This window comes from Schistocerca piceifrons, chromosome 6 (genome assembly GCF_021461385.2).
Source record: "Schistocerca piceifrons isolate TAMUIC-IGC-003096 chromosome 6, iqSchPice1.1, whole genome shotgun sequence".
NCBI lineage: Eukaryota > Metazoa > Arthropoda > Insecta > Orthoptera > Acrididae > Schistocerca > Schistocerca piceifrons.
The window spans coordinates 43,638,924-43,648,268 of record NC_060143.1 but is presented as its reverse complement, the minus strand read 5'-3'; positions in this window follow the sequence as shown (position 1 = coordinate 43,648,268).

Genomic DNA, 9,345 nt, shown 5'->3' with positions numbered 1-9,345 from the left:
TTGTTAACGTAACGGCCGCACATTTACTTCCTTTATTAATTTTACCCTTTTCTCAAAATTAATTTCCACCAATTTCATTTGCATTTTTCCTTTCATTTAGATGTAACCTTTTCCTCTCTCTTTACCGACAGATTAACTTCGGTGACGATTGCTTTTCCCAAATTTCCATTAGGTACACGCAGTTTAATTTTTGACTGTCATTAAGGCCGATAAGTGAGGGAGAGGTTACACGTGCCGACCTGGTGACAGGACAATCTTCAGATTTGAGGTTGTTCTGGACACGAATTTTGTGTTGTGCAAATCTCGTAACAAAGTACCGGTTACGAACAGGTCGTTACGTCAGCAAGATTAAGTAGTGGGAGGAATCCTAATTAGATTTTAGATTTGTCATTTATATTGAAAATTATTAAAATGAGTGAAGGCAACAATTACCAAAATTTGGTAGACTTGGATACGGAACAATCGGTCGAACAGTGGGAAACGCGCACCGCGGTACCCATTGTTCAGGGGCAGGCGGCTAGCATGAAAGACGCGACCGCCGAAACGCAACAAAGTGCAGAAATGGAATTCCAAACTTTGGAAAATGTTTCGGAATCGGAAGCGAAAATCAAATCTATACCCCTTGATGACGAATATGGGGGAACATATAAAGAGGAACCAGCTACGCAAGTAAAACCGGTAGTTTCCGGGAATTTAACTGATTTATTGAATGTTTTGATTAATGACATCAAGAGTCAATCGGCAGAAATTAAAGCACAGGCTGCCAAGCAAGAAGCTCAGGCTGCCAAGCAAGAAGCTCAGTCTGCCAAGCAAGAAGCTCAGTCTGAAAAAATTAACAGGAAGCTAGACAATCAGAACAAAGCTATTAATGTTGTTAACAACAATGTTGGAGTTGTTAACGCAGAAGTTGATAAAATCAAAGAAGATATTGTTGTAATTAATACCGAAATCGGTAATCTTAAACAGGAAATGATAGGCGTTCAGGCGGAAATTGCGAGCATAAATACTCGTTTTAATTCCGAAATTAGCAGAATCGAGAAAAGTGTAGGAGAAGCAGTTGCTCCGATCATCGAGAATAAGGTGACGGAACAAATTCAATTAGTGAAAAAAGAGGATCAAAAGAAGGTGGAAACTTTAAAGGCTTTAGTATCCGAAGTAGATACCAAAGTGATAAAGCAGGCTAATACCTGCGAAGAGAAAAAGAGGGAAGTGGAAACGCTTGCCACAACCACTTGCCAAGTAATTACGAGAGTTTCGGAATTAGAAAAGAAACTTGACGAAAAACAGAGCTATGTGCCAATCTGTGCACACAGTTCGGAATTGTTGACGAAAGAGGAACGGTTCGACCCCTTGAAAAAAGGCGGTGTACACGCGACGGATTTCATTAAAAATTGTGAAAGAGTTTTACCCAGATCATGGACTAATGAGAGAAAAACTAATGCGGTTATTGACGTGTTCGCTGGTGATGCCAAACGTTGGGGCTTAAACCTCAACATTACGAACCTGACTTTTGACGAGTTTAAAAATTTGTTTCTGGTTGAATACTGGTCAGAGCAAAAACAACAAAGTGTCTGGCGCGAATTTGTGGTATCGAGGCCTTTCGATGCGAATTCGCGCGGCTCGATGAAGGAGTTTTGTGAGCGCTGGATCCGCAAGTTGGAATATTTGCGTGATCGCCGCACGGAATCCGAAATAGTCTGGGAACTCTACAGGAAGCTTCCAGATGATACAAAACGCTACATAGGAAGCAATTACAAGACAATCAATGATTTCCTGGAAAGAGTTGAGGACGAGGACAATTGGCGCAATAATCGCGACAGTGGTAGAGGCCGTGGTAACAACAACGGGTACCACAGCAACCACAACAGTGGTAACTATGGGAATAATGCATACCGCAATCTTGGCAGCAATAACAATGGTGGTTCGGGCCGTAATGACAATCGGTACAATGCAAATAATAATAGGAATGACGGAAACCAGTATCATACTAGCGTGATACGGGCTTCGCAGAATAGTAATAACGCCAGAGGGTGTGATCAGCCGCCTCAGCAGCATCCGGGGAACGTATCTGCTGGGACGAGACAGGGAAACCATTAGCCGCGCCGGTGAGGGGCCGACCGGGCGTGGAGAAGTTTTGGCGGCCCAATAACAGGAAAAAACCCAGGTGTCGTCGTTATGAAAATTCCGTATGGAATATTCAACGGTGGGAGAGTGTGCCAGTGTTAAGAGAAAGGAGTGCGCCCACAAGTAGTAGATCAGCTGTAGACACGGCAGTAGAAAATACATTCACTGTCAGTGAGAACAATTTAAGTAGTGTTCCGGAAATCGATCATAAAGTGACAGCTGTAACACCCACAGCGGAACTGGAGATTGAGTTTAGGAATGATTCGCAATTGTTGAGAGAAGATCAGATGTCGGATAACACGTCCGTCATCGAGCGAGGGGATGCAGAGAGGGATGAGGTCTGGTTAAGGCAGTTCGGTCGCTTATACGACGAAGTAAGAGATTATAGGGGCCTGTACGGGAGAAGTGTTTATGGGGATCGCGGGCAGGATTTGCCGCTTCTCGTCCTGCAGGAAGATAGTGTTTGTGAAGTGATAGAAAGTTCTGGCCCTAACCGGCAGACTTTACCAGAAATAGTTGATGTTAATGGGGAGCACGAGCAAGATTCGTCGTGTTTCGTCCCGCAGGAGTTAGATGTTGAAGTAGTAACGGAAAGTTCTGGCCCTAACGGCAGACCTTGCCGAAAGTTGTAGTGGTAGAAGTAGCCGAACCATCCGACGCAGACCTCCAGTTTAAACATTGCGAGAGTATTAAGGAGAAAGATTACGAAAATTTTAGTGATAGCCGGACACGATTGGTAGAAAAGCACGTAGATTACAGCGTGTATGAGGTTAGAGGTGACGTTATACGGTCAGACGGTAGCAGTGTGGGTTGCGCAGATCCAGAGGAAGTAATTGCAGATACTACTGGGCACATTCCTCCAGATAGATTGGCAGATGAGATCAATCTGACCAAAGAGGAATCAACGAAGGTGACAATTAGTGAACTGATAGCAAAGCAGCACTCACTAGTTGACGAGTTACAGGAAAAGGTTTCGGTATTTGAGGCGAAGCTACAGACTAAGCCTCAGGACAAACGTGTTGAAATTAAAACTGTATGTGAACAGAGGCTGAAAAAGCCGCCAGATAAACCGGATTTAGGATCAAAGCCGGATGGTTTTTTTCTGGAATGACCTGGATATAGACGAGGATTTACTGTGGGAAAATAAAGAAACAGTCGAGGACAAGTGTAGACAGATAGTAGTGTCTGTTAATGTGCGCGGCCTACAACTAAACGTTTTGATTGACACCGGTGCAGAATTGTGTGCTATATCTGGGAAAATATTTGAGTTACTGAAAGACAGACCTGGTATCGTAGTTATGCCAGTAACAGGAGTGAAAATTATCGGTGCTACTGGGAAGGCCAGTAAACCGGTCACAAAACAGATTTTTGTCAAATTCGAGATATGTGGGGCACGATTTGAACAAGAGTTTGTCGTCGTGCCAGACTTAACTACGGAAGTAATTATCGGGTTAGATTGGCTATTAAAGTACCGTGCAGTGATTAATTGCGAAAGCAAAACTTTGACATGTACGTCACAAGATAAAGCAATAGTAGTTAGTTTTGACGAGGCAGGAGACGGTGTGCGTAGGCAATACCAGCCTATACACATTGTTAACTGGCCGGATGACATTGACGTAGGGATGAATTTAAACTGCTGTAACGTGAGGAATCTCGGCATTGACAAAAGTGTAGAAAGTGAATTGGAAGAGATAATCAAATTCCCTCCACGGATTGACATTAGTATTGGTGTGAAAAAAGATCGTTTGCGAGAAGTAATGAAGCTAAAGGCCGATGCTCGCATACGTCGTCATGACGCTGAAGCGCGTTTTGCTAAGTTTACAATCGGAGACTTAGTACTTCTAAAAGCTCATGAGAAATCGAGCGAGATAGACAATGAAATCTCTAAATTTAAGTTTGTTTATAATGGACCATATAAAGTCATTGATATACCTCACACAAATGCTTATTGCTTAGAGTATCCAAGCTCAGGAAAAATATTAGGCATACGGAACACGGTAGACTTGAAATTGTACCAACCAAGGATTGATTAATACCACAGAATAGGTAATTTGTACAGTATGTAAATATAGAGTGTAATATTTAACGATTTGCTAGATTGCCATGCTTTTGCCTGACCAAGAGGACATTAAAGAAGTTGTACTTAATAAGTAATTAATTTTTACTAAATTATTTAATAGAGAGTGATTATTTATCAATTGAAAAATCCAAGCTGCTAGTTTAAGTTTTCAGCTGAGTCACAGTAGATTAAGCAATGTAAATATGATTTTGTAACTAGCTGTAAGATTTCATGAATATGTGTTCTACTAGTCATTGCCGATGTACTTAGACGCTGTTTTAAGTTTCAGGCTGGTACATGCGTGTGATGATGGACAGTGTTGAGTTATCCACTGTGATACTGTTAATGGACTCCTTGAGATTACTCGGGAGTGAGTTTTTCCGAAAGAATTCAGTGAAACGGACGTTCTGGAAATGCTGTTACACAGGCAAGTGAGATCAAGTGTGCCACACAGGTGGGCGCAACAATACTGGCGAGGCAGAGCCGCTGTCGGCTCTTGTGCTGCTGTCGCCATTCTTTGAACTTGCGGGTACGAAAGGCGGAATAGTTTTTCTTCCCGGACAGCTGATGTGAAAGAATTCTGCTGTCAATATTTATGTTTTTTTCGATCTGCTGAATATTATTTTCTTGTTTAGCGTTAAGTGGACTCTCGTGTCGAGAATATTAATTATGAAAAGGTTACATAAAAATGTGTATTCTATGTAATTAATTACTAATTTGCGTATTTTGATATACCTGCTTTTTATGACCATGTACTCTGGTTAATTTTGTAAATATAATTCCATTTCTTGATACTGTTAGGAATTTTGACGATTTTAGAACAGCTAAACCATTTCTATGTTTTCTATGAATTTTAATATGTTGTCAACCTGTTTTATTTTGTGCAAGATGACAGAGTGGAATAAGATTAGGAGCGTCTCCACTCAATTATTATGGTCTAAAAATTGATTTATGCTTAATTAGACGAATGCTAAATTTTGTTGATGTTTTCAGCGTATGCATTTCCGCTGTTTCTTTTTTGGGACATTTTCTGAGTTTGTTTAGGTTACACGGACATCCTCAGACATTGTGGGGCACGTGTAACGCCGGAAATGCATATCCCCCTATTTCCATCTATTCTACTATAATTTTTTTCCTTGTTTTGTTACCTCAAGATATGACATTTCTGTGTCTTTATATATTGTAATTGTTTTACTATTTGTATATATATATTTACGCATTTATGTCGATGTATAATTGGTTGTTTTGTAAATATTATTTGTATTTTTACGCTGGGTCTTGCCTAGGGAAAACTATGCTATCGAACGAATACATCGATAGGTCGTGTGGAGAACCAAAGTGTTTAGGATCTTTGGTAGTGTTAACTCTGCCGCGTGGAGCGCGGGCAGAGTAGAGTCTGGCTGGGGTAGTGCAGTGGAGCAGGTGTGTTGTCACGCTCCCGCGAGTTGCCGCGCTTTCGGGGTTTGGCAGCATGTAATTGCGCTCGACTTGCTATGATAGTTTCGGACATGGTGTCGCGGACGGGAAGCGTTAGCTGGCACACATCAAGGGCCCGTTTCGGCTGGAGTGCCTGTCGAGAAGTTAGACGCGCCAACGTCCAGCTTCTGCAACAGCGACGGCCGACAATGAGTGACTGTCGCCACCTCCTCGATCGACGGCTTCAAACCTTCAATCAACCAACAAGGAAGACTGGAAGCACGTAAAGTTTCAGAACTGTATGGCAGACCTCAGCTTTTCAAATTGTTCCATTTGCCTCGCAAAATTACAGCAACTTAGCATGAACCTTTGTTGCTCATTGTCCCAATTGCATCACCAAGCAGGGTCCCTTCCTTTTCCGGAATGAACCCGAGTGTCGTTGAAATTCAAACGCCAGCATTAAAGTAATATCATTCGATTTCACTGCTTTAATTTCAAAGTTCGGTTAAGGTATTCATAGCTGGCTACAATATTTAGATTACACAAGCACAAATTAAGAGTGCGAGTTTTGTTACCGTATTTTAGCTTACCTGTGACTGCAGCTCAGCTTGGTACGTACTAAATTTTACTATTGTTAATTGTTCAGAATCATTTAATTCAAGTTCAAAGTTAAATCTCTTATTTCTAAATTGCGTAGATTCAGGTAGCTTTTGAAATGATTGTTGAGGTAGCCCAAGACTAACCGTATTTTACCGAATTTCGATGTGCTTCAGAAACAAAGTTCACTATTAATTTCAGTCACTAAATTAACTTTCAATTTTCCTGTTTTATTCATTCTTTTGCTAAATTAAGTCAGAGTGTAGCGAAATTTATTACTTCTGACAAACTTTCAGTTTTCACACTACACGTGTCAACCTTCAGTTGCTACGCTTCTAGTGCTAGTTATATGTGTAATAACCTTTCTTTTTCAGTTACTATAGTAATTGTCCATATGACTGGCGACCGTAATTTCCCCCAAATCTCAAATATCTAATTACCGCTAGTTAATTGTTAACGTAACGGCCGCACATTTACTTCCTTTATTAATTTTACCCTTTTCTCAAAATTAATTTCCACCAATTTCATTTGCATTTTTCCTTTCATTTAGATGTAACCTTTTCCTCTCTCTTTACCGACAGATTAACTTCGGTGACGATTGCTTTTCCCAAATTTCCATTAGGTACACGCAGTTTAATTTTTGACTGTCATTAAGGCCGATAAGTGAGGGAGAGGTTACACGTGCCGACCTGGTGACAGGACAATCTTCAGATTTGAGGTTGTTCTGGACACGAATTTTGTGTTGTGCAAATCTCGTAACAAAGTACCGGTTACGAACAGGTCGTTACGTCAGCAAGATTAAGTAGTGGGAGGAATCCTAATTAGATTTTAGATTTGTCATTTATATTGAAAATTATTAAAATGAGTGAAGGCAACAATTACCAAAATTTGGTAGACTTGGATACGGAACAATCGGTCGAACAGTGGGAAACGCGCACCGCGGTACCCATTGTTCAGGGGCAGGCGGCTAGCATGAAAGACGCGACCGCCGAAACGCAACAAAGTGCAGAAATGGAATTCCAAACTTTGGAAAATGTTTCGGAATCGGAAGCGAAAATCAAATCTGTACCCCTTGATGACGAATATGGGGGAACATATAAAGAGGAACCAGCTACGCAAGTAAAACCGGTAGTTTCCGGGAATTTAACTGATTTATTGAATGTTTTGATTAATGACATCAAGAGTCAATCGGCAGAAATTAAAGCACAGGCTGCCAAGCAAGAAGCTCAGGCTGCCAAGCAAGAAGCTCAGTCTGCCAAGCAAGAAGCTCAGTCTGAAAAAATTAACAGGAAGCTAGACAATCAGAACAAAGCTATTAATGTTGTTAACAACAATGTTGGAGTTGTTAACGCAGAAGTTGATAAAATCAAAGAAGATATTGTTGTAATTAATACCGAAATCGGTAATCTTAAACAGGAAATGATAGGCGTTCAGGCGGAAATTGCGAGCATAAATACTCGTTTTAATTCCGAAATTAGCAGAATCGAGAAAAGTGTAGGAGAAGCAGTTGCTCCGATCATCGAGAATAAGGTGACGGAACAAATTCAATTAGTGAAAAAAGAGGATCAAAAGAAGGTGGAAACTTTAAAGGCTTTAGTATCCGAAGTAGATACCAAAGTGATAAAGCAGGCTAATACCTGCGAAGAGAAAAAGAGGGAAGTGGAAACGCTTGCCACAACCACTTGCCAAGTAATTACGAGAGTTTCGGAATTAGAAAAGAAACTTGACGAAAAACAGAGCTATGTGCCAATCTGTGCACACAGTTCGGAATTGTTGACGAAAGAGGAACGGTTCGACCCCTTGAAAAAAGGCGGTGTACACGCGACGGATTTCATTAAAAATTGTGAAAGAGTTTTACCCAGATCATGGACTAATGAGAGAAAAACTAATGCGGTTATTGACGTGTTCGCTGGTGATGCCAAACGTTGGGGCTTAAACCTCAACATTACGAACCTGACTTTTGACGAGTTTAAAAATTTGTTTCTGGTTGAATACTGGTCAGAGCAAAAACAACAAAGTGTCTGGCGCGAATTTGTGGTATCGAGGCCTTTCGATGCGAATTCGCGCGGCTCGATGAAGGAGTTTTGTGAGCGCTGGATCCGCAAGTTGGAATATTTGCGTGATCGCCGCACGGAATCCGAAATAGTCTGGGAACTCTACAGGAAGCTTCCAGATGATACAAAACGCTACATAGGAAGCAATTACAAGACAATCAATGATTTCCTGGAAAGAGTTGAGGACGAGGACAATTGGCGCAATAATCGCGACAGTGGTAGAGGCCGTGGTAACAACAACGGGTACCACAGCAACCACAACAGTGGTAACTATGGGAATAATGCATACCGCAATCTTGGCAGCAATAACAATGGTGGTTCGGGCCGTAATGACAATCGGTACAATGCAAATAATAATAGGAATGACGGAAACCAGTATCATACTAGCGTGATACGGGCTTCGCAGAATAGTAATAACGCCAGAGGGTGTGATCAGCCGCCTCAGCAGCATCCGGGGAACGTATCTGCTGGGACGAGACAGGGAAACCATTAGCCGCGCCGGTGAGGGGCCGACCGGGCGTGGAGAAGTTTCGGCGGCCCAATAACAGGAAAAAACCCAGGTGTCGTCGTTATGAAAATTCCGTATGGAATATTCAACGGTGGGAGAGTGTGCCAGTGTTAAGAGAAAGGAGTGCGCCCACAAGTAGTAGATCAGCTGTAGACACGGCAGTAGAAAATACATTCACTGTCAGTGAGAACAATTTAAGTAGTGTTCCGGAAATCGATCATAAAGTGACAGCTGTAACACCCACAGCGGAACTGGAGATTGAGTTTAGGAATGATTCGCAATTGTTGAGAGAAGATCAGATGTCGGATAACACGTCCGTCATCGAGCGAGGGGATGCAGAGAGGGATGAGGTCTGGTTAAGGCAGTTCGGTCGCTTATACGACGAAGTAAGAGATTATAGGGGCCTGTACGGGAGAAGTGTTTATGGGGATCGCGGGCAGGATTTGCCGCTTCTCGTCCTGCAGGAAGATAGTGTTTGTGAAGTGATAGAAAGTTCTGGCCCTAACCGGCAGACTTTACCAGAGATAGTTGATGTTAATGGGGAGCACGAGCAAGATTCGTCGTGTTTCGTCCCGCAGGAGTTAGAT